This window comes from Rhinoraja longicauda, chromosome 29, assembly GCF_053455715.1.
Source record: "Rhinoraja longicauda isolate Sanriku21f chromosome 29, sRhiLon1.1, whole genome shotgun sequence".
Lineage (NCBI taxonomy): Eukaryota > Metazoa > Chordata > Chondrichthyes > Rajiformes > Arhynchobatidae > Rhinoraja > Rhinoraja longicauda.
The window spans coordinates 5,932,290-5,958,097 of record NC_135981.1 but is presented as its reverse complement, the minus strand read 5'-3'; the positions used below and the strand labels follow the sequence as shown (position 1 = coordinate 5,958,097).

The window sequence follows — 25,808 nt, the reverse complement described above, 5'->3', positions numbered from 1 at the left end:
CAACACCATGGTAGAGGCAACAACTGGTCTTGGTCACATGGTCAACCGCCCACATGGTCTTGTGAGACTCTATTATGAAGACATTTTTTATTTAATAAAATAAAACTTTAATAAACCTGCTTTGAATCCGTAATGCCACGCAGCAAATATTTTGAGGAAAAAATGCTCTTCACAGAAAGGTGATCTAAGACTCACATTTATATAACAATAACTTGCAGCAGAGGCTGCTTACATCAGCTTGCAGGATGATTTCTTAACATTGCTATTTCTGAAAGAATTGTTCATGGCTTTGCTGTGAATCGTGACCAAGAGAGGTGTTTTTTTTCTCTCCTCCATCATTATGTAACAGTCAGCAGGTTGCCATTCCTTCAGTTGGCAGACGCTGGATCACTGCCTGTGTCCGACAGTAACGAGGAGGATTGGAAAAAAAAAGAAGAGGGGATTGAACAAGAGAGTTTGGGTTTTAACAAGCTGCAGACTAACAGGAGTCAAACAGGTAAGAAATCCTAATTAGATGTCCGTAAGCAAGAAAGAGTGTGTGTAGGATATTGTTAATGTGCGGGGATCGCTGGGCGGTGCAGACTCGGTGGGCCGAAGGGCCTGTTTCCGTGCTGTATCTCTAAATCTAAATCTAAAGTCTCTTGCCTTGGTCTCTGGTATCACAAAATGCTGGAGTAACTCAGCAGGTCAGGCAGCATCTCAGGAGAGAAGGAATGGGTGATGTTTCGGGTCGAGACCCTTCTTCAGACTTCAGACTTGCCTTGGTCTCTCGTCTCTAAAGTCTCTACCTTGAAGGAAATGAGAATTGAGTGATTTAAAGATTCTGGGTCAAATGGCATCAAGCTTAGACTTTCAGTGCGTGCAGATTGTAGAAATTGAGCGGAGATTGAAGAGGCAATACTCGGTTTCCGTCCTCACGAGTTGTCATTTGGAGGGAAAAGCCGGAGGAGGCAAAGAATTGGGATTTGATGGCCCCAACTATGGATACTTAAATCCTCAGAATGGAAAGGGCGACTGATGGAATTATGGTTTGGAGGTTCGGATAAACAATGTACACAAGTGTGAGACAAGAGGTCACAATTACAATATCTGGCTACAAACACGATGATATGGTTTGGCGTAAGGCATTATTTATAAATTAGAGCAATTAGGCAGTGATCAATCCAATATTTCTGATGTGGCATGTGTGATGTAGACTCTTTGCGATTCTTATTTGGACGATAACTGAGCTTCAGAGCCTGGGTTATAGCTGTTTGTGTAGGAGGGAACCGCAGATGCTGGTTTACACCAAAGATTGACACAAAATGCTGGAGTAACTCAGCGGCATCTCTGGAGAGAAGGAATGGGTGATGTTTTTGTGTCGAGACCTTCTCCAGTTTGCTTGCAATAAATAAGATCAACAAATTAAGATGCCCACCGCAGTGAGAGGTTGGGTAGGCTCGGACCCCACTTCTTGGAGCACAGGAGGTTGAGGGGCAATGTCACAGACGCGTATAAAAGCACGAGGGGAATAGATAGGATGAATGCACAGTCTTTTTCCCAGGGTAGGGAAATCAAGAACTAACAGGTATAGGTTTAAGATGGGGGGGGGTGGGGTTTAAGAGGTACCAAAGGAGCAACATTTTCACAGTGACGTTGGTGGTTATATGGAACAAGTTGCCCGAGGAAGTCGTTGAGGCTGGTACAATAACATCATTTACAAGACATGGATGGAAATGGTTTTGAGAGATTTGGGCCAAACATTGGTAAATGGGATAACTTAATTAAAAGGAACTGCAAATGTGGATTTATTCCACAGATAGACACAAAGTGCTGGAGTAACTCAGTAGATCAGGCAGCATCTCTGGAGAAAAGGAATAGGTCTCGTTTCGTGTTGGGACCCTTCTTCAGACTGAAGAAGGGTTCCGATTTGAAATGTCTCCAGAGATGCTGCCTGATGTATTGAGTTGGTAATTGGGACTCACTTAGATAGTGTATCAAGGTCAGCATGGATGAGTTGGGCCGAAGGGCCTGCTTCCTTGCAGCATGACACTATGATTCTAACAACCTGCATTGACAGAGTAACTTTAATGTACTTTGTCCTGAGATGCTTTAAACAGAATCTAACAATAAAATGCAAATTAAATTATATAATACATCAGGTGAACAATAGTTTATTCTAAACTCATGTTCCTTGAGTGAGATATTAAACCTGCAAAGGGGAATATTAAAGATTTTATGGCACCATTCACAGAGGTGACCGGAGATTGGCACATTACATTCTTCTCTTAATCATCATTAAAATCAGATATAAATGTTCATTGTTACATAAATGGTATGTAGACTGTTTGCTGCATCGAGCAAAGAGGCGAAATAATTTGGGGATGTTTCTGAGAGATCACAATACATTTATATAAATGCAAATTATTTCTACAAATTGAGCTTCATCTCAACAAATATCAGGCGCTTGAACACTCCAAACACCAACTAAACTATGAAATATGAACTGTCTTGGTTGCACTTGGAACTTTGGGCTTTCGTTTTGCACTAATATTGTTTAAAAAAAAATTATATAACAATTGTTTGTTTACCATGTTATGCATGTACAGACCTGTTATGCTGTTACGAGTGAGAAGTTCATTATACTGTTTTTGATGCATATGACAATTGAACATTCTTGACTTTTGACAGTGAGATCACAGTCCATCTAATTCCTCATCCTACTCTCACTCTGACCTCTCGGTTTTTTGGCCTCTGGTGCAGTCACAGTAACACCCCATACCAGCTTGAAGAACAGCACCTCACCTCCCACCTGGGCACCTGCAGCCTTTTGGACTCTGTATAGAATTCTACAATGAAAGGCACAAAGTGCTGGGCCAACTCAGAGGGTCAGGCAACATCCCTGGAAAACATGGATAGGTGACGTTTCAGGTCGGGAGCCTTCTTCAGATTGGAGAAGTTGTCCCAATCCGAAATGTCACCTATCCATGTTCTCCAGGGATGCTGCTTGACCCACTGAGTTACTCCAGCATTTTATACCTTTCCTTGGTAAGCCAGCACCTGCGTTTCCTTGGTTCCACATTAACTTCTACCATTTCAGATAGCTTGATTTCTGTTCCGGTACCAGTCAAACATTTACATTATTATTCCAGCTTGTTCTTTTTTTCTTTAATTCACTCTAAGAGTAGAAGACATACCCAGCCTGACCTACTGGTCTTGTCTTTAAACTTTAGAGTTTGGACTTCACTTCAGACTTCAAAGATACAGCATGTAAACAGGCCCTTCAGCCAACCGAGTCTGCCCGTAGTCAGGATCGAACCCGGGTCTCCGGCGCTGTAAGGGAGAAACTCTACCGCTGCGCCACCCTGCCGCCACTTGTCCTCCTGCACTGCATTCGCAACTCCCACTTTTATTTTGTCTCGGTTCTTAAGTCTATATTCTTATTCTCTGACTGCTCCCGTTCACTCAATGGGCAGCTAATGTTGTTTGCAGCTTATTCCCATGGTCACCTATCAAATACGTCCCAGAATCCTCCCTGCAATGTTGTAAGAGTCTTTTGTTTCCTTTTCTGACCTGAAAGATTAACTCTATTGCTCATCCCACTGAGCATTTTACCATTCTCTGTTTTAGGTTTAGATTTTTTTTTTGATTTTCACTCACCTGTTCCTTTGGTATACCTGGCACCCTCAATCATATGTTAATAAATCAACAATGCTACTATATGTCATAGATAAACATAAAGTGCTGGCGCAACTCAGTGGGTCAGGCAGCATCTCTGGAGGAAAAGAATGGGTGACATCACCAATCCTTTTCCTCCAAAGATGCTGCCTGACCCGTTGGTAGACCCACTTTGCGTCTATCTTTGTTTAGTTGTCGTTTAGTTTAGAGACATAGCACGGAAACAGGCCCTTCGGCCCACCGAGTCCACACCGACCAGCGATCCCCGCACATTAACACTATCCTACACGAGGGGCAATTTACATTTATACCAAGCCAATTAACCTACAAGCCTGCACGTCTTTGGAGTGTGGGAGGAAACCAAAGATCTCGGAGAAAACCCACTCGGTCACGGGGAGAACGTACAAACTCCGTACAGACAGCACCCGTAGTCAGGATAGAACCCGGGTCTCTGGCACAGCAAGTGCTGTAAGGCAGCAACTCGTCCGCTGCCCCACCATGTCACCCATTTGGTATAAACCAGCATCTGCAGTTCCTTGTTTCTACTCTATCTCATGTTACATTGTGCTGTTCAACTATATTGGATACTCTACACATGCAAGGAGAAGGGGAGGCGGGCGTGCTTATTAATTGGCATCTTGGTCTGCAGGAAGAATATGAGGTATGCGTGAAGCAAGGCAACAGCAGCGATCATGGAAGAAGAGGAACAGGCTTTTGAGGTGGGATTCGTATTTCTGATATTGCATTCCTCCTCAGGGTCTCTAACAACATACCCATGTGCTTGCATTCTTTTCTCTCGGTCCCTGAGGCATCAGAAACCTGCACAATGGCTACCTCCACCCTTCAATGAAACTAGCTGCAACACCACGAAAATTGCACCAAAAGGCATTTTGCACGGAATCAGGTGAATTTGTCCCTGCTGATCAAAGTGCCTACCTGAACTAGTCCCACCTGTCAGCATTCAGCCCATATCGAAGATAGACACACAATACTGGAGTAACTCAGCTGGTCAGGCAGCATCTCCGGAGAAAAGACATAAGTAATGTTTCAGGTCGAGTCCCTTCTTCAGACAGGTCTAAAGAAGGGTTTCGTCCCGAAACGTCACCTATTCTTTTTCTCCAAAGATGCTGCCTGACCCGCTGAGTTACTCCAGCATTTTGAATCTATCTTTGGTGTAAACCAGCATCTGCTGTTCCTTGTTTCAACGTAAACTTTAGTTGCAAGATGTAACATTGAAGTCCAATAGAGTCCGATTGAGGATAGTTCATAGGTCTCCATTGAGGTAGATGGGAGATCAGGACTGCACTCCAGGTGATGAGAAGATGGTTCAGTTGTTGATAACAGCTGGGAAGAAATTCTCCCTGAATCTGGATGTATGTGTTTTCAAACTTCTGTGCCAATTGGCCGATGGGAAAACGGAGAAGAGGGAGTGACTGGGGTGAGACTGGTCCTTGATAATACTGAATTTGTATAGCACATTTAAAAACAACCACTTTGTACCATTTCATACCTCGAGCTTCTCTCTTCCCTGGCCCTCTGAGGGGGCGCTGTGAACTGTTTATGTATGTGCTGTTATGTTTGTGTGCCATTGCATGTTCGTTCTTAGTACCTGAACTGATGTACAGCACTTTGGTCAACGTGGGTTGTTTTTAAATGTGCTATACAAATAAAATTGACTTGACTTGTATAAGAAAATAACTGCGAGACCCGAAACGTCACCCATTCCTTCTCTCCTGAGATGCTGCCTGACTTGACTTGACTCTGTCTGAAGAAGGGTCTCGACCCTAAAATTCCCCAGAGATGCTGCCTGACCCGCTGAGTTACTCCAGCATCTTGTGTCTTTCCTTGGTAAACCAGCATCTGCAGTTCCTTGTTTCCCCCCCCCCCCCACCTGTAGTCACCCTAATGCAGGAGAGGTTTGAGCCCAACTTGGTCTAGTTTTCTGTTTCTGTGGTGGTGGTGGTGCTGAGGCGGAGCGGCAGCGCTTTCCTCCGGCCACTGGGGTGCGGTGTCGAGCGGTGTTTGCTGCCGCGCTCCCCCACACCACACCAACCGCCGTGCGCGTGCACGAGGGCGGGCCGCGGGAGCGCGCAGCCGCCGCCGCCGCCGCCGCCATTTTGTCGGCGGCTTTGCGAGGAGGGAGGGAGGGAGTGAGCGTGTGTGAGGGAGAGAGAGAGAGAGAGAGAGTGAGTGAGTGAAAGAAAATATAATTTCCGGGTTGTTGGATGAGGAAAAAGTTGGAAGCGGCCTCGGAGAAGGAGAAGCGGCGGCTGGGATCGAGGAGTTAGAGGGAAGGCGGGCGAGGTAACCTGCTGGTGGGTCCGGGGGCCGCGGTATCGAACCCCCGCCCACCCACCTCCCGGCCCCCTTACCTCCCCCGGGGCTGGAGTATGTGACCAGGGCAGCAAGGTAAGGAGCCGCAGTCTGAGGCAGGGCCTCGGCCCCGAGAGAGGAGGAAGGGGAGGGGAGAGAATGATATGGTGGAGAGAGAGAGAGGGGGAAGAGATGGGAGATGAGGAGGGAAGGGGTAGGGGGTTGAGAGGAGGCAGGAAGTAGGGAGGGAGGAAGGAGGGAGGGGAAGAGGAGGGAGGTGGAAAGGAGGAAGGAAGGTGGTGGAGAGGAGGAAGGAAGGTGGTGGAGAGGAGGAAGGAAGGAGGGAGGGGAAGAGGAGGGAGGTGGAAAGGAGGAAGGAAGGTGGTGGAGAGGAGGAAGGAAGGTGGTGGAGAGGAGGAAGGAAGGAGGGGGAGGTGGAGAGGATGAAGGAAGGAGGGGGAGGTGGAGAGGAGGAAGGAAGGAGGGAGGTGGAGAGGAGGGAGGTGGAGAGGAGGAAGGAAGGAGGGAGGTGGAGAGGAGGAAGGAGGGAGGTGGAGAGGAGGAAGGAAGGAGGGGGGTGGAGAGGAGGAGGAGGGAGGGAGGTGGAGAGGAGGAAGGAGGGGGGTGGAGAGGAGGAGGGAGGGAGGTGGAGAGGAGGGAGGTGGAGAGGAGGGAGGTGGAGAGGAGGGAGGTGGAGAGGAGGAAGGAAGGAGGGAGGTGGAGAGGAGGAAGGGAGGAGGGGGGTGGAGAGGAGGAGGAGGGAGGGAGGTGGAGAGGAGGAGGATAGGGAAGGGGGGGTGGACAGGAGGAGGAGGGCGGGAAGGGGGGTGAGGAGGATGGGGAGTAGGAGCAAGGGACGAAGCAGAGGGGAGTGAGGAGGGATATATACAACGGTTTCCCGAATTTAGAGAAATCAATATTTATACCTCTGTTGTAAGCTGTCCGAGTGAAATGTGAGGTGTTATTCCTCCAATTTGCATTTGGCCTCACTCTGACAGTGGAGGAGGCCCAGGACAGAAAGGTCAGTGTGGGAACTCGAAAGGGAATTAAAGTATTTGGCAACTGGTAGATCAGGTCGCACAGGTGGACTGAGCAAAGATGTTCAGAGAAACCATAGCCCAGTCAATATATAGGGGTCTGCACCTGGAACAGCGGATACACACAGTAAGATGAGGTTGGAGGAGGTGCAAGGGAGCCTCGCCTGAAAGGACTGTCGGGGTCTCTTGAGTTACTCCAACATTTTGTGTCTATTTTTGGTATAAACCAACACCTGCAGTTTCTTCCTTCACAAAGACCAGGCGATTGTGACTAACCCAAGTGCTGACAGTTCTCCGGGGAGGGTAACACGGAGAGCAAATCCTCCTGGATTCCAGGTGGATTAATCAAGAGGAGGTGGTGCTGTGTACCTGACTGTTCGGGACCCAGCTCCAAGCAAGGCAGTCAGGCATTTTGACACGGGTCAGGGATGGACCAGGAACTGGTGAGAGAGGGGGAAGATTATCTATAGATACAGGTGGACAACCTTTGAAACTAAACCCGCAGTCAATTCCCCATTCAGTTGCTGGCAAGGAGGAAGAATTGCCCAATTTTATTTTCTTGGATGCTGCTTGTCTCGCTGAATTACTCCAGCATTTTGTGCCTTATATCTTCTGTGTAAACCAGCAGCTGCAGTTCCTTCCTAAACATCCTGCCCATTTTTAAATATCTGATCTTTGCAGTTTTTAGTTTGATGGTGTTTTTTAAAGGCAATCTAGGATGAAGGGATGAGGAGGAAGAAATGCAGAATCTAAAATCTCAAACAGTCACTGAATGCCTTTATTTGGACTGACATACTTTCTTGTTTTCTAATTGGTTTGAAATGTTGTTTATGTTTGCCTGATTGGAATTTGATAGATGATGGTGACATTGTTGGGGAGGTGGGAGGAGGTGTTGGAGGCTGGAACTGCATTTTATTGGAAAAGAAAGAAAAAGGTTTTTTTTTGTGCTTAATAATAACTTTTTAGCTTTGACAATACTGGATATTTATCTCTGTTCATTAGTTATGTCATTCTAAACGTGCTTTGTCATTGATGGTCTAGTCACTGCCTCAGAAGGCAGTGGAGGCCAGTTCGTTGGATGCTTTCAAGAGAGAGCTGGATAGAGCTCTTAAGGATAGCGGAGTGAGGGGGTATGGGGAGAAGGCAGGAACGGGGTACTGATTGAGAGTGATCAGCCATGATCATCGCGCTGGCTCGAAGGGCTGAATGGCCTACTCCTGCACCCATTGTCTATTGTCTAGACTTCGCTGAAATCTGAATGATACTCATAAACTGTACAAAACTTATGTGATACTTTTTGTTGAATTTTGAGTGTGAATGGAGACTTGCTTTCCTCTTCTTTTTGCTTTGAATATTAAAAAGTACCGATACTGACTTGAAATATTCTAATCATAATTTTGTCTTTGATTAAGATGTTAATTAATTGATATGAACATCAAAAGAACTGCAGTGCTGGAAATATGAAATAAAACCAACATACTGCAAGTCAGTCAGATGTAGTTTAAAACAGAGGTTCTCATTTAAAAAAAAAGAAACAATGGAGATGTCTCTACCTTGAATTGATGGAAGAAATCTTAAGTAATCCTGGAAAAATTACTTGTAAAAATGTGTGCTAAGTTAGGGGAAAGACTTGTGCTGCATATTCTTGTTTTATGTGAAACATTTGCAAACAAAATCTAAAGTCTTTCTGGAATTATATAATACACCGATTAAACCAGTTATCCTTTTGGGAAAAAAATAATTGAAAACTTGAGTCTGGGGTGTAAGGCACAATTCTCAATATAGCAATCTAGGTGACCAATTGGTTAATAGATTTTAATATCTATTACAGTAATTACATGTACTCTGATAGTAAGTTTTAATTGCTTATGGACTTGAATTAATAACTAGAAGCGAGAGGGATTTGCTTTGCAGTAATAAGGCAAAGCAAACACTTGAAATTTGTTTGAAATATTGATTGAATGTGAAAATGCCCCAAGGAATATTAGGAGGATAAACTTGAACTAAGAAAAAAATGAACCAGGTAGTGTTTCTATTTGACAACCATGCCAATTCTCTGCCAATTGGGGCACATTGGACCTACTCAAACCAGAGAGTTCTGCTGTAGACTGGAATCATCTTAGTGCTGATCCCAGGAAAGTGTAGTAATAGTTTTCATGAATTTAGTCTGCAATTAGTCTACTTTCGCTTAGTCAGTGGAACAAGCAAACCCGAGAAGCGTTAAGTTGCAAGTTTATCTGGAGCTGAAAGGGTGGATTCTCCATTTGTGTTTGCAGCCCCCCCATTCCATTACTTACAGAGGCTCACTGCTTAAATATCAGTAGCATTTTAGAGTACTGCAGCACAGCTTGGCTCAGGTGTTTGATGAGTGTCTGTCGGTGAGAATTGACTTATTTCCAATCTTACATCAAACATTCACATTTTTGGTCCAAAAGAAATCTTGTTCCCCGTGCTTCCAGCTCTTGCTTACAGATGGATAGAAATTAGAAATAATTAGTAAACAGCAAAGTGCAGATTTGAGCATTTGCAGGCAGTCGACCAATATCAGAAGACCTTAGTCACCATCAATGTGAGCACATTGTTCTCATAATTCTTACCAGAATCATCACTAATTGGAGACATTGATCTTCAGGAGCATCTGCTTTCCATTGTCTTGTGCCCACTGGATCTTGGATATTTCTCAAAACCGGTTTTAAATGTAATTTGTTTTGTCAGGCTGGAGGTCTGGTCATGTCAGCTATGTCATTTCCCCAGAGTCGCTCTTGTATTTCAAATATTTTGCATACCAGTCTTGTGTGCGATGGGAAGACGTGCACCCCTTTTCAGTTTCCATCCTGAACTCAAATTTACTTGGACCATCTCCGACATCTCCGTCGCCTTTCTTGATCTCAGTATCCATCGCAGGAAATAGACTATGGACTGACGTCTATTACAGACCCACTGACTCCCACAACTATCTCGACTACACTTCTTCCCACCCAGCTTCCAGCAAAGACTCTATCCCCTACTCCCAATTCCTCCATCTATGTCGCATCTGCGCTGAAGATGAGGTGTCCCATACCAGGACATCCACGATTTCCTCATTTATTTTGGGAACGGGGGTTCATCTCTCCCATCATAGATGAGGCCCTCGCTCATGTCTCCTCGATACCCCATGGCTCTGCCCTTGCTCCCCCTCCCCATAGTCGCAACAGAGACAGAGTCCCTCTAGTCCTTACCTTTCACCCCATCAGCCGTCACATTCAATACATCATCCTCAAATTTTCACCACCTCCAACGGGATCCCAACACTAGTCACATCTACCCATCTCCACCCCTTTCCGCCTTCCGCAGAGACTGTTTCCTCCGCAACTCCCTGGTTAAATCATCCCTTCCCGCCCGTACCACCCCCATCCCAGGTACCTTCCCTAGCAACCGCAGAAGATGCAATACCAGTCCCTATACCTCCTCCCTCGATTCTGCCATCTCCAGAGATGCTGCCTGTCCTGCTGCGTTACTTCAGCTTTTTGTGTCTATCTTCGGTTTAAACCAGCATCTGCAGTTCCTTCCTACACATGCCCCTGTTCAGTTTGTCAGCTGCTTTGATCTCGACTTGCATGCACACCAAACTCATCAACAGTTAAATCCATACTCTTGCATTGAACTTGGGTTTCAAAAGACCTGATGAAGGCAACTGATTGTGGTCCTTGCACTCAGTTTCAGTTTTTCCTTTCTGTCACCGCTCCTTTAAAGCTGGATCACAGAGCTAAGAACAGATGCTTGATTTTTCCAATTACTTGAGCAAGATACAGTGAAACAAAGACTAAAAAAAACAGTTTTGATTGTTAGTCTGTGATTAAAGCACACTTGTTTTGAGAAGCTAATAAGAATATTGCACTCAGGCTAGTAACAGAAAATTTAAACAGAGTTCCTACCCCTGATATCACTTAAGTGCTCTCTATGGGGATTTTAATGGCTTGACTCCCACGTGAAATATAGCCATTAAAGTGAAGCACCAAGACGACAAATGGCATCTGTGGGCAATGAATTAGAGCTTTCAGGAGATGGGGAGAGAGAATTAACATGACCAGAAGTAGGAGAGCAGTAAATAATGACCGAATCAGAGGAACCATGTGAAATAATGATTGAGAACTGAAGGCAAATAAATAATCTCTCGGATTTTTGAAGCAGAAAGAACCGAACGTGATATCACGTGTCGCATTGCATGCAGCAGTGGGAGAGCAAAGGACAGGGGAAACAGAATTGCACAATATCCCTGCCCTGTCAATGCAGTATTGATTCAGTCCAGTGTTTACATTCTGTTGGATAGAATAATTTTAATGCACTGTTGATTCACTTTGTTGTGGTAGTCTTCTGCAGTGAGTTTGGCATTGCAGCACCATTCCATCACTTTGAATTCTGGGAATTCGAGCTGATTTTAAAAAAAATGGCTATATAAAAAACGACTGGAACAGTCAGTGTATATATATATATATATATATAAGAAAATAACTGCAGATGCTGGTACAAATTGATTTATTCACAAAATGCTGGAGTAACTCAGCAGGTCAGGCAGCATCTCGGGAGAGAAGGAATGGGTGACGTTTCGGGTCGAGACCCTTCTTCAGAAGGGTCATATATATATATATATATATATATATATATGTGTGTGTGTAGGAACGAACTGCAGGTGTTGCTTTACACTGAAGGTAGACACAAAATGCCGGAGTAACTCAGTGGGACAGACAGCATCTCTGAAGAGAAGGAATGGGTCGAGACCCTTCTTCAGACTGAGGGGAGAGGGAAACAAGAGATATGGAAGAGTAAGGCATGAAAGCAACAGATCAAAGCAGGCGATGATCAAGGAAATGTGGAATGGTTTAATGTTGGCTGAGGGGAAGGTGACAACGAGACATACAAACAGTGAAATTAATCTGGAGCACAGTGAAACTAGTTGGAGATCTAGGGGGGGATGGGGACGGTGAAAGAGGGAAAGTAAGGGTTACTTGAAGTTGGAGAAATCAAATTTCATATTTCTCTACCTACCTCGACTCCATCCTATCCCCCCTGGTTAAGTCCCTCCCCACCTACGTCCAAGACACCTCACACGCTCTCCATCTCCTTGATAACTTCCGGTTCCCAGGCCCCCACTCCCTCATCTTCACCATGGATGTCCAGTCATTCTACACTTCCATCCCCCACAAGGATGGTCTCGAAGCCCTCTGTTTTTTCCTCGACCGTAGAACCAGCCAATCCCCATCGACCAACACTCTCCTCCGCCTAGCAGAGCTGGTTCTTACCCTCAACAACTTCTCCTTTGACTCCTCCCACTTCCTCCAAACCAGAGGCGTAGCTATGGGCACTCGCATGGGCCCTAGCTACGCCTGCCTCTTTGTCGGGTACGCCGAACAATCCCTGTTCCAGACGTACACTGGCCCCATCCCCGAACTCTACCTCCGCTACATCGACGACTGCATTGGTGTTACCTCTTGCACCCATGCAGAACTCACTGACTTCATACACTTCACCTCCAATTTCCATCCTGCCCTTAAATATACCTGGACTATCTCTGACATCTCCCTCCCGTTTCTGGACCTCACCATCTCCATCACAGGAGACAGACTAGTGACGGACATTTACTATAAACCCACTGACTCGCACAGCTATCTGGACTACACTTCTTCCCACCCGGTCCCCTGCAAAAAGTTTATCCCCTACTCCCAATTCCTCTGTCTACGCCGCATCTGCGCCCGGGATGAGGTGTTTCACACTAGGGCTTCCGAGATGTCCTCGTTCTTCAGAAAACGGGGCTTCCCCTCCTCCATTATAGATGAGGCTCTCACTAGGGTCTCTTCTACATCCCGCAGCTCCGCTCTTGCTCCCCCTCCCCCCACTCGCAACAAGGACAGAATCCCCCTCGTTCTCACCTTCCACCCCACCAGCCAGCGGATCCAACATATCATCCACCAACATTTCCTTCACCTACAACGGGACCCCACCACTGGCCATATCTTCCCATCCCCTCCCCTCTCTGCGTTCCGCAGAGACCGTTCCCTCCGTAACTCCCTGGTTCACTCGTCCCTTCCTACCCAAACCACCCCAACCCCGGGCACTTTCCCCTGCAACCGCACGAGATGCAACACCTGTCCCTTTACCTCCCCCCTCAACTCCATCCAAGGACCCAAACAGTCTTTCCAGGTGAGACAAAGGTTCACCTGCACCTCCTCCAACCTCATCTATTGCATCCTCTGCTCTAGATGCCAACTTATTTACATCGGCGAAACCAAGCGCTGGCTCGGCGATCGCTTCGCTGAACACCTGCGCTCGGTCCGCATTAACAAAACTGATCTCCCGGTGGCCGAGCACTTTAACTCCCCCTCCCATTCCCAGTCTGACCTTTCTGTCATGAGCCTCCTCCAGTGCCATAGTGAGGCCCACCGGAAATTGGAGGAACAGCACCTCATATTTCGCCTGGGCAGTTTGCAGCCCGGTGGTATGAACGTCGACTTCTCCAACTTTAGATAGCTACTCTGTCCCTCCCTTCACCACCTCCTTCCCAGATCTCCCTCTATCTTCCTGTCTCCACCTATATCCTTCCTTTGTCCCGCCCCCCTGACATAAGTCTGAAGAAGGGTCTCGACCCGAAACGTCACCCATTCCTTCTCTCCCGAGATGCTGCCTGACCTGCTGAGTTACTCCAGCATTTTGTGAATAAATCAAATTTCATATTGCTGGATTTTAAACTGCCCAAGTGAAATGAGGTGCTGTTCCTCCAATTTGCGTTTGGCCTCACTCTGTCAGTGGGGGAGGCTCAGGACAGAAAGGTTAGTATGGTATTTTCTTAATATTCCAAATACTATTTGAGAAACCATTCTCATTATTTGTTGAATGGGCTAAAGATCAGAGCATTACTGGGATATACATGACAGTACATATATGGTTCATTGCCCAAATGGACATATTCTTCACCGAACCTTCTTAGTGAATATTAGTAGTATTTTTACATTGCAGAGCATATTGACTAAGACCAATCTTATTCTTTGGAATTTGTACATGCTGGTTTCAATGAGTTTCATCGATAATTGACAGGTGTTAAAATCTCACCCTCCTTCAGCCTGGGGTACCAAGTAAGATATCAACATCAGTCAGTGACTGCCTATTGCAGGCTAGGAATTGCATCTGGAGGTGGTTGGTCTGCATTAATTCACTATATTTTCTCGCAAGTGACGGATAGTGAAACATTCTATTTCTTTTTGATTTTTTTGAAAAAAGTTTCAAAAATGGAACATTTAGTAAAGTCTCTCTTTGTTTTGTCAAGCTGAACTTGTATAATTGTACTTTGAGGTTTTGCTTTCGCAAGTGACAATTTTGTATCCCAACTAAGGTTATGGAGCTTTTAATCCTGGAGTGTTTGTGCACATTGTAGCAATTACTGCTCTTATGAAATTTAGGAAATGAGTCCAGATTACGAAGTTTCTGTCGAAGAAAGTTGTGGATTTCGATGCAAAATGCTGCGCTTCTCCATGTATTACCATGTAAGTTCATTTTGTCAGTGAAAGTTTATTACGTTGAATTGGACAGTTGTCACAGGGTATTGGATTGAATATGTCTGCATTTGGGGACGCCTAGCTGGATAAAATGGATTTATCTTGTTTAACAGTCACCATGTTGGTATGCTCAGCTTTAACCAGGTAGCAGCCTGGCAATCATTAATTAACTACCTAGATCCAGCCTGACCACTCCATGGTTTTGGTTGCTTGGATTGCATTGAACATAATTAGTCATATTGGACATGGAGTATTTTAATAGTAAGGTCACTGCTGCTCAAGAACTTCAGGAAACTTGATTGAATGCAACATTATTGCAGGTAATATAAGTTACAAGTACTTTTAATTTAAATATATTAAATCCCAGTGCAAATAAATATGTCATTGGTACCCTGAGCTGTCTTGGGGAAATAGCTGCAAAATGTTTTAAACTGTTGTATAAAATAGAAATGGATCAATTCTCAGGTTGGACTTCTGGTCAGTTTTGGGAAGGAAATTCTATGGAAGGCAAGGTTTTGGTGTAAAACTGTAGATTGGGAGAGATGATTTTTTTACAAATTTCACCTTTTCACAGTCCAGAGTTTTCCTCAATGTGCACCTTGTGTGCAGGATTGACCATGACTATAATGACACCTGTAGATGAATAACACACTCTTAATCAGTGTGCAAGTCTGCCCATATAAAAATGGCAATTCTCATTAGATTCACACCCCATGCCATTCCAGAAATGTTGAAATAAAATGGGTCAATAAAGGGCACAAAGAGAAAGGCTAATGTCCTTGGTTTGTACCCTTTCCAAATCTGGGGTAATGAGAAGTCAATTCCTCATGTTTCAAAGTTAGCCATATGGATTTTTAATATTTTGTTTGCTTCCATATTACCATGTTTTTTTCACTCCATGTTAAAAAAACAGCATCTGTTAAAATATTTACACTGGCCACTGCTTTCATGCATGAACCCAGGAATACGTATAATCTGTGGCGAGCACCCACAGGATGTACACAAACCAAATACAAATTCTTATGGTTTGTGTGCATAACTTAATGATTGTTGCAGTAGCACTACGCGTGAAACCACACAGATGGATCCTTAGACTATTATTTAACACTTTCTATGTAGCTACTTTTCTATTAGCTCCACTAATAAAATCAATTAATCACTGGACCCAGGCAGGTTCATGACATTCGTTTGCTACTTTTTCCTTTACGAGACGCGTGGTAAAAATATTTTGTAGACGAGAGTCTCCAGGCAGCCTGGACTCGGTGTCAAATTGCTTTTCTTTGTTGGTCAGGCTAACTAAAAAATGCTTCTACATCTGCTCGATGGATTAGTTGATGATTTGTTGAGCCAAAGAAACTGGAAGGGTTCTCTGGTAGAATTACTGCACCATGGTAACTTTTTCATCCTGGGAAGAGTCAGCTTCAACAATAAGGTCCTTGCTGATAGCTTCGAGTCCAGTAACTTGCACCGGCAGAAATAAATGTGCAATAATTTTGACCAAAGGAAGCTTATTCTGGGTTGCTATGCCTCTTCTGTCAAATAAATCGGCAACACACATTACCTAAATTTGTGTGTGTGGGTATCTTAGCATGGTTTTAAAGATTGCACGTACCTTTGGGAATGAATTAAAAAATAATACTATGAAGAATATAAGGTGGAGTAAAATATAGCATTTTTTTAATATTGTCGCAATATCTAGTTTACCAGAGTTTGATACCTTTGATAATGTTTCTTTGTAAACTGGTTAGACGATATGGTTACATTTGGGGAAATTTTAAGTTTCACTTTGACTATAAAAGTTAGAATTTTGAAAATTCTCATTGGACATAGATGCAGAAACTAATCTTAAAACATTTGTCTGTTATTTTATACTTGTACGTCATTGTACTTTATATTCTAAAATAATTCTCAGATGTGCTAATAAAATACTCGTGTCAACACAGATTTGCATTTGTTTTGAATAGTATAGATTCATTGTCACTAGTGTAAGGAATTGATAGATATATCTATAATGCGATAGGCACACTCCTAAGAAACCTTGCATTGTGGAAAATCGCTTTAAAAAACTGTAAATGGAGAAAGGGGGGGTCAGGTCCTCGATTTTTTTCCTGTGGTCTTTTCAATGGCATTGTTTTTTTTTACGCTGCAAGTTAATTATCCTAAAGGCTGTATATTACATTAATAATCATTGCACAGGTGTCAATAGAAGCGATTGCTTATCAATTTCATTAGCGACTTGCAAGTTAAACTAACAGTCTGTTCTTAAGAGACAATGAGATATGATTGAATCATGTATTGTCTTTTCATTGACTGGTTAGCACGCAATAAAAGCTTTTCACTGTATTTAGGTACACGTGAAAAATAAACTAAAACTGAAACTGATTTTCATGCTGTTTTTATAATGCAAGCATGAGTCAACAAATTTAGAAACTATAGAGATTGCAGGAATATAGAATGATATCCTCTGATATATAATCTTAATATGAAGATTGTTCTTCAAAGTTCGTGAATCAACTTTCATATTAAGCTTTGCATCTCCGAGTTCATTGAATGTAGCTTTCACCAAATCTCCATTTACGAGTTTAACATCATACACAGTATTTACACATTGATTTTCTCCTTCCATTAATTTATTGATTATTGATATATTGGTTCTTCACAGAAACAAAACACTGCTGGCTGAATGATACCAAGGTCAATGATAACACCAGCATTGATTAGAAACAGAAGTTGGACTGTGTAGAAATAAAGCTTGAACCATTTAGTCAATGTTTCAAATACGCCACTTCGTGCATGTATCCAATAAGCCACTCAGCTCCATTAAACCGTAATGCTGCACCATTTTTTTTAATGTCGACCTTGGTTTTTATGAGGAGTTTCAGCTTTTAAAGTTTGAAAAAAACCCATCTGAACAAAACATACATTAGCAATTTATTGGGAATGTTCCCAATATGGGTTTTGGAAATCATAATAGGATGCAAGTTCGATAAATGTATTAAATTTCTTACTGATGTGCATATTTGGCCTCAGTCTTATACGTCATGTGAGGATGGTTTCTCTTCCTTTCAAATTTTCTGTAATGGAAGTAGTCATTCATTCTTCATCTGGCTTCACGGGTAACACAAACATTGAGTTATTTCAAAGTAGCAATAAGAGTTGATATATTGATAAACAACAGCTTTGAACTTAATATCCTGTCTGTTTCACAAGTATTTATTGAAATATGTTCCCCATGTGTGCTTTGGATAAGGATGTAGTAGCATTTTACCAAGTTGTTTTCCTTCACAAGATGCTGGTTCATGTTGGATGTAATTTTAAGGTATTGGGTAGTTTCTGTTGGCAGTCATCTGGAGGTATATTTGAGTAAAGCTTCTATGCTAATTTTACCTGCAGTGTTACAAAGAGCTCTGTTTCATTGGGTAATGTAGTGTTCAATGGGAACCTTGTCAAGAGACATCAGATGGACATCCTTCACATTGCTTGAAGACTTTGACTTTCCAATCATCTCCCTCTTCTATCAGATCCTAACACTGCTTAACAAGAAAAAGATTCTATAAAATCATCAGCTAATCACAGCTCATATCATGACTTTAATATTGCTTGCTTACTTACTACGTAGGAGGCAGCCATTTAGTATAGGAGGCAGCCAAAAGGTCTATTTGTCCCGTATCTGCTCTTATTTGCCTGTAGACCTGTAACATATTCTCTCTCTCATGTGTGGTTATTGACTTTACTGCTAGTTGTCAACAATGGACAATTAACAACACCTTATCTTTGGGATGTGGAAAGAGCCAATATAGTCACAGGGTTAACATGTAAACTCCACTTGTAGCACTCAAGGTCAGGATCAAATGTGGTCCCTGGGGTACTGGAGGCACAAGTCTACAGTTGCTGGGATGTGGAGCATAAAACAAACTGTTGGATGAACTCAACATGTGCGCAGAGAAGTGAATAATCAACATTTCAGCTCAAGACTCTTCATCTGAACTGAAAGAGTAAGGGGGAAATAGGCAGTATAAAGAGGTGAGGGGGAATGGACAAGAGCCAGCAAGCAATAGGCAAATCCAGATGAGATGGAGTTGATTGGCAGAGGCTGTCACATGGAGGGAAGGGTGGAGAAAGCAACAAAGAATGTGGAGACAAAAAAGGGCTACAGATTTATTTAATCTGATAAGAAAGGAAGAGTGGAATAAAATAAGGGAGGGACAATGGGCTGATGGAAACAGTAGAAGTAGGGGGTGGGGGACTCAGTGGGGGTGAAGTGTGGGTATTGGACCACCACCTTATGGATAGAGGATCACGTTTTCATGAATACAGAAACATTACAATCTTGGGCAACACTGCTGTCAGGATGATGGAACAACACCATCTTCTAATATAGAATTAACAAATGCATGAGTTAAATATACACAGGAAGCTATCAACAATATAAAGAGAACCCAAACCTGATTTTTTTTTCCACTTAAATACTTTCAATATTTATTTATTGTGCAGAATGCTGGCGAATAATGGAGTGTGACTTGCCCAAATGATCTCCAATTCACACAGTTGACTTCGGAGAGACCTTCTATATCATTTTGCCAAGAACAATCAAACCTTGTACAATGCAGCCAAGAAGAGATATGAGCACATTACCAGGAGATGTATGAGTTGGGGATTGACTATGCTTTGGATGTAAGCCAATTCTATCTTAGAATAGCAGTAAGATGGACATTTGCGGCATCCTTTTCATGCTTTCATGAATACAAATGAAGGGTTGCGGAAAATGAATTGGAAATTTGGGGCACAGATGGAGGACTATTGCGAAACTGATTGAGGTGGAGAGCATCACCTAACTAAACACAGGTGCAATGGAAATTAAGTTGAAAATTTGGATTCAAGAATACTAAATAAGAACATTATATTATACTTTCTCTGTTGGAAAAATACAATTTTGCTTTCTTTTTCGAACAATTGCCAAATTCATGTGATTTTAGAATTATGTATCATAAGTGTGTATTACTTATAGACCATGTAATGCACCCGTTGAACAATCGAACAAGAAAACCTGTATCGTTCCATTTTGGTTAGTTTATGTCAGAAACAGCTCAAGAAATGCCAAATAGGTATTCTGAATATTTCCTTAAATGCCTTTATATATCTGCACCATACAATAATTAAATATGCACAATGATTTAAGATTTAATCTGCTCAGAGTACTAACTATGCCTTACAGGAAATCCCAAATTTGATTCCCTGGCCCCCAGTAAATTGACTAGTTATAGGTGTGCCACAAGAAGTAAGTACAACATACCCATTTTATGCAGTAGCTGAGGGACGATCAACATAAAATTCACGTTAACATTCCATTTTTGACGAATTGAAGTTCTCCATGGCTACCTTCTACAAATTGTACTACTTAACCGTTAAGCTGCTTTGGGGTGCTTTTTGCAAAACCTAGTGGTCATATAAACGGATATCTGTGTAAACTTAGTTGTATTATTCAGATATGTACTGCATACTTCATGGTAGTATCATATCATATCATATACATACAGCCGGAAACAGGCCTTTTCGGCCCTCCAAGTCCGTGCCGCCCAGTGATCCCCGCACACTAACACTATCCTACACCCACTAGGGACAATTTTTACATTTACCCAGCCAATTAACCTACATATGATGGTTTGTTGTTTATTTCCATTTGAATTTATTTTTATTTTCATTAAATTTATTGAATTTGAATCATTAGCATTTAGGCCTAGCCGCATGCATATCATTCGGCAAATTATCTCAGTTCCAGGATATTGTAGGCATTTAAGGTGGCGCCCTATATGTTTGCTTATGATTTGTGTAGTGTTCAGTCTCGTGTGCAGACTGAAAAGTGGCATGTAACGTATATGCCAATTTTTTTTAAATGCTAACGCTAGACATTTTGAAATTAAACGACAGAAAAATGTTGAAAATACTCAGCAGGTCTGGCAGCTACTGTGCAAAGGTAAAGAGTTAGTGCTTCAGGTCCAAGACGCTGGAAAATAACTGGATGTTTCTTCTCATGAAAAGTCTTCATTTATCACCCACCAGCCTGTATATCACCCCCACCTTGTACTGCTACACACTGGCTATCATTCCTGTACCCTCTCTGTCCTCATGTACGATTCTGACCCGAGCATTCACTTGCATCTTTTTGCCTCCACAGTTGCTGCTTCAGCATCTGCTGCTTCATTTTGTCTTTATACAAATAGTTGATTTACTGTTTAGCATTCGGGGTCCACTTCAATATCTCGAAGATTGTATACAATTACCCAAATAACAATTGGGTTATTGTGAATACATTTTAATTGCGCAGAGATAAAACTTTCATTGCATTTTGAATTCAGGTTTGGTATTATTTTCTCTGATTTGCTGGAATTGTGACATCAGAATCTATAAGTGATTATGATGAATCAGTTTAAGAGCAGTCCCAAGTCCGCTTTGCAAGCTGTGTGTGCTTTGAATTTCATTTACACTTTATTAGTCAGCCTGATCTTAAAATATTTGTGGAGCAAGGCAGTCATTTCTTGTAGTTTATATGTGTGTCTGTGTGAGGGGGGGAAATTATGTACTCTGCTGTCTTACATCTGCCATCAGCCAAAGGAAAAATAGCTGCCATTTGTAGTTTGCTTCATTAGGGCGATGAACAAACCTCTTGTGACATTTAGATTGAAATAAAGCTGTGGGACACATCAAAACTCACAGTCAAGGTGTCAGACTACCCATGGATCACACAGCTGGAGATGACCTAGGTTATTACATTATTTTTTTCTAACAGTTGGGATTTAATGGAAGTGCAGATGAATTCCTCTTAAATATGACAATGATTTGTCACTACCGCTGAAATGTACTCGCTTAAAAGAATTTTAACAGCAAAGAGAAATCCTCATGCAAGTACTCAATTTATTGTGCATTGTGGATACATTTGGAGGTTTAGATTAGAGACGTAGGCAACCCCTACGTTATGGCCATTTGCGTAATAGAAACCCACTTTTCTGAACTCATAAATCTATACCAAAAACTGGAGATTCAAAATAAAATCTGCACTCTCAGAATTTGTGTGGGAGGAAAAATAAGTAGAAAGTGACAATGTTTTTCAACTCAATTCTTGGTGCATGTGCAGATTGCATTCATGTCGTGGAAAATCGCCATATGGACCTTTCGTGGGAATGCAACCCCCCCCCCCCCCCCCCACCGAGAAATGCAGGGTTGCCTCTACTGAAATAATCCATTTCAGAATATTATTCGGTTTCGTAACAGTTGCATTGTTTAAGCTTAAAGTGGATTCTAGCACCAGAACTGTGATATACTGGATTGACCCGTCATGTGAATGGTGGGTCTGTTAGATATTAAGGAAATAGGAAAAAGTAATGGTCTTTGTCCTTATTATTGGCCATTCAACTGCACCTCTTCACATTCAAAGGAATTTCAACAGGGATTTTTAAACAAAATTTTAATTTTAATCCTGGCCTTTTTATTCACCTCTATCACTCCTCTCCTAGAGACGCTGTTGTTAAGATTTAATGGTGCTTTGTGTGCGAGCCTTGACAGTGAGTATTAGTAGACTAATTTGCCATGGGAGATAAGCAATTATAACCAGGTGTAGATTTATTTTATCACCTGGGATTCATACCAGAATTTTCCATCAGGCAAGTGGTCAGACGTGGAACCATGGTTGGTCTTGTTTTCATGATATGATCTGAATAGGCTCCGGATAAATGTCGATTATCAGTTGATAGCAAACTGAAACATGCTATCTTTAATGTAAAAAATGTAAAATTGTAGTATTGTGTCTGGGCATTTCACGTGAGTATTACCAACCAATATGTAATATTGAGCCACCCAAGATATTGGGAAAATGGGAACAGGAATCAACCATATAGCACATTTAGTTCTGTTCTGCTAATCGGTGGCATAATGGCTGCACTGTACCTAACTATTCCTGCTTCCACAGCTACCTTGTCAAAAATGTAATCACAAATTAAAACATTGAAACTTTGCAATTGATCTTGTGTCATTTTTATTTTAAAAATTCTGCCACCCCCCCCCCCCCCCCCGGGGCTGTGTTCTTGAAAAGGTCTTTTTTGGTTCTGCCCGATGGACCAGAATACTCCAATTAAGCAGAAGTCTCTATCTACCCAATTATTTCTCCTGATATTTTTAAATCTTTAATTAACTCACTTCTGTAGTGTTTTTAATACCAATCTCAGAGTTCTGATATTTTGGTAAATGAATGCTGTTCTTGCTCCTTCCCAAGATGTGAAGGTCAAAACTGCTCATGACCTCAGGTAGTTTAACCTGGGCTTTATCAAAACTACAGACTAACCTCCATTCACTTGCATTCTAATTTACCAATGATTATAAAAACAGCATTTTGTTAATCTTACAATTATTTTAGTTCCCAGTGCTTGTACATGGACTGTTTCGATATCAGCTACATCTAATTTTCTACCTTTTTAAAAGGGTGAAATTAAATATTTTCTAGTTTAAACTGGATGCCTTCACATGTTCAAATCTATGTGAAATATTATTGCTCATTTTCTCACTCCATTAATATTTTGTTGAAATTTAATGCATCTGTTTGCACTGCTTAAAAACGAATCTTTCTTTGTGTCACTGGAAAATTCAGATTTTTGACTTCCTGGACCATGATTGCACATAATTTATAAATACTGGGATTTGCTGTCATCGCTGAATGCTTGTAGTCACATCCTGCCAATTTATGTATCTGTCCCTTATCCCTAATCTCCATCTCTTGCCATTTTGCTTGCCATCGTGCAGCAAGTTTTCTGGCCAAGTCAATAAATTTGTCATCAATTCCTTGAGCTTTAAATTAAGTCCCTTTATGATGGACTTCATGAAATGTCCCAGGAAGTCTGCATAAATACCATCCATGGTCATTTATGTGAATAGCAGTTTAGCTATCTTTGCAAAAAAAAGTAAATTTTGCCAGGCAATTGATATTCACTCAACAGGATTTCATACCTGCAAGAACAGCAATGGCATATTATCCCTCCTGCTACAGTATCTTCTTGAGCCTTTTGAAGTTTCTATAAATTCTCTTAGCCACTTGGGTTCTCCTTAATCCATGATGTGTTCAGTCACCATCCAAAAGCTATCCAGATAACGCTTGCCTTTTCTCTTATATGGTAATGCATTGTTAATTTGTACTTTGGTACAATGATCGAACTGCGTGGATTTGAGACTGAATGACCATCTAATGCAGCAACATTTGCTTGAGACGGTCTTGCTATTGCCAACTCTTCTGCACATCTCAAATTCAAACATCACTTCCTCTGCACTGACCTTAATTCATGTAATTTGTGTTTTTATTTTTTAGTTAAAGAAGTTTCTTAAACGCACCAGTTTGATTAAGCCTTAAAACATTGGATAAAACATTTGGATTTTTTTCAAGTTTGTGAATAAATTGCAGTAGCTTGCTTTGCCGACTTTAAGAGTCAAGAGTGCTTTATTGTCATATGTCCCAAAATGGAACAATTATTTTTTTACTTGCAGCAGCACAACTGATATGCGCACACAGTACTCTGTAAACACCATAATAAGCACAAAAAAAGTTCAGCATCTATATATTTAATAAACAAACAAGCGAATAAACAAACAAACAATAATAGTGCAGCCTTTGCACTAATACTTCAATAATACTACTTTGTGAAGGAAAGAACTGCAGTTGCTGGTTTAAATCGAAGATAGACACAAAATGCTGGAGTAACTCAGCGGGATAGGCAGAGAAGGGATGGGTGACATTTTGGGTCGAGACCCTTCATGTTTCTTGCTTTGCAGTGAATTCCCACTTACACTATTTGATTTCAGTTGTTGAGAAGTATTTTGTGTCGATCGTTGACCTATTGGTGTAGATATTAATGCACATTTGCAAGTGATTAATATGAAAAAGAGGCATCATGGTGTACGATTGCCACAGGTGGAGTGATTAAAGGTAAGGGCTGTTTACAATGCTAGAGGTGAAGGAGCACTGGTATCTTGGAGTATTGTGGAGCTGGATGAGACTTAAACAAGGTAATAATTAAAAAATCTCTGGCATCTTAACCCTAATGTATGTCCTCTAGTTTTATTTACCTCTATGGGAAAAGGTTTCTTGCAGTCCAACCTATCTTTACCACTCATAATTTTACATATCTCCATCACGTTCCCTCCAGGGAAAATAGACCTAGCCTGTCCAGTCTCCTTATAGCTAAAGCGATCCATCCCAGGCAACGTTAGGAAATCATTCTTGCTGAACTAGCGGTTCTGGAAGGGCATTGAAAGAAAAAGCAGTGCAAAATTTATTTTCAGAAAGTTTAGGCAGAATTGAAAATATATTAAGCAGGCACAGTTCTCAAGAGACTGCAGTAATGGCATTCTTCAGTCAGAACCGCTTATCACATCTTTCTTTTCAGTTTGTGCATTTAACATGGTTACTCCTTTATGAATCACATTCAAAGGTAGCTGATTGTCCAGGTTTGTTTCAAGTTATTGTTTTGGAGATTCTGTTGTGCATTTTGTGCAGCGAATAAGGTTTGCCCAAACAAATGGAAGGAATTTAACATGGCCAGTGTCTTCAAGACATGATGGCACCGCTGCATAAATTGATTTTGTAAGAACCAGGGATAAATCATGGAAAATTAATCATTTATCAGTCTTCGATTAGACTCGCAAAAATGTGATTTTGCTGACAAAGATACAATCAAACTTTGTACGCAACTTGCTTACTTTGATTTGTAAGAGTTGCTGGTACTCTGGAATCATTTCTAATATTTTGTTGGATCACATACCATGCAGCGTAATAGAAGTGGACATGCTTATTATGGGCATGCATACTCAACGGCTATTCATAAAGCGAAAGAATGGCCTGAAGGAGAGAAATGCCCTGGCCCTGAGCTGCTACGCTCAGGACTGTCATTTATTCCAGCTATTTCCTGTGCTGTCTGCAAACGAGCTCACTTGCAGACAAACTCCATTGAGGATTTCAGCATTCCAAGTCCAGCTTCAGACATATTTTTGAGTTTAACAAATCCCCCTTCAATATCCGAGCCACAAATGACTAATTTTAACCCCTACTCTTTCTCTGTTGCACCTTTTAATGGTGTGAGAGTTAAAATTGTGCTCTTTTGTAATAAACCAGCCCAACTGAGTTTGAAACCTACCCCAGGGCACAACATGTTGTGAAAGTACCAGACTGAGTAGCATTCCACAACTCTGTGACTGATGAGCACTAGCATTTTTAATTCGATAGAATGGGTGGGGAGGT

The 25,808-nt window shown here is 42.0% G+C and overlaps 1 protein-coding gene across 3 annotated transcripts in view; it reads left to right on the top strand.

Moving 5' to 3' along the window:
- The first annotated feature begins 366 nt into the window (after positions 1-366).
- The window catches only part of wipf2b (WAS/WASL interacting protein family, member 2b), a 51,762-nt gene continuing 26,320 nt past the window's right edge, over positions 367-25,808 (top strand). The window contains exons 1-2 of one of the 3 annotated variants that reach the window (XM_078424342.1): positions 367-496; positions 4,307-4,376. The gene's annotated coding sequence lies outside the window, so the exon portion shown is untranslated. Of the gene's footprint in view, positions 497-4,306; positions 4,377-5,774; positions 6,067-25,808 lie in introns of those variants that run through there. The other 2 variants (XM_078424343.1, XM_078424341.1) reach the window with 2 other exon arrangements.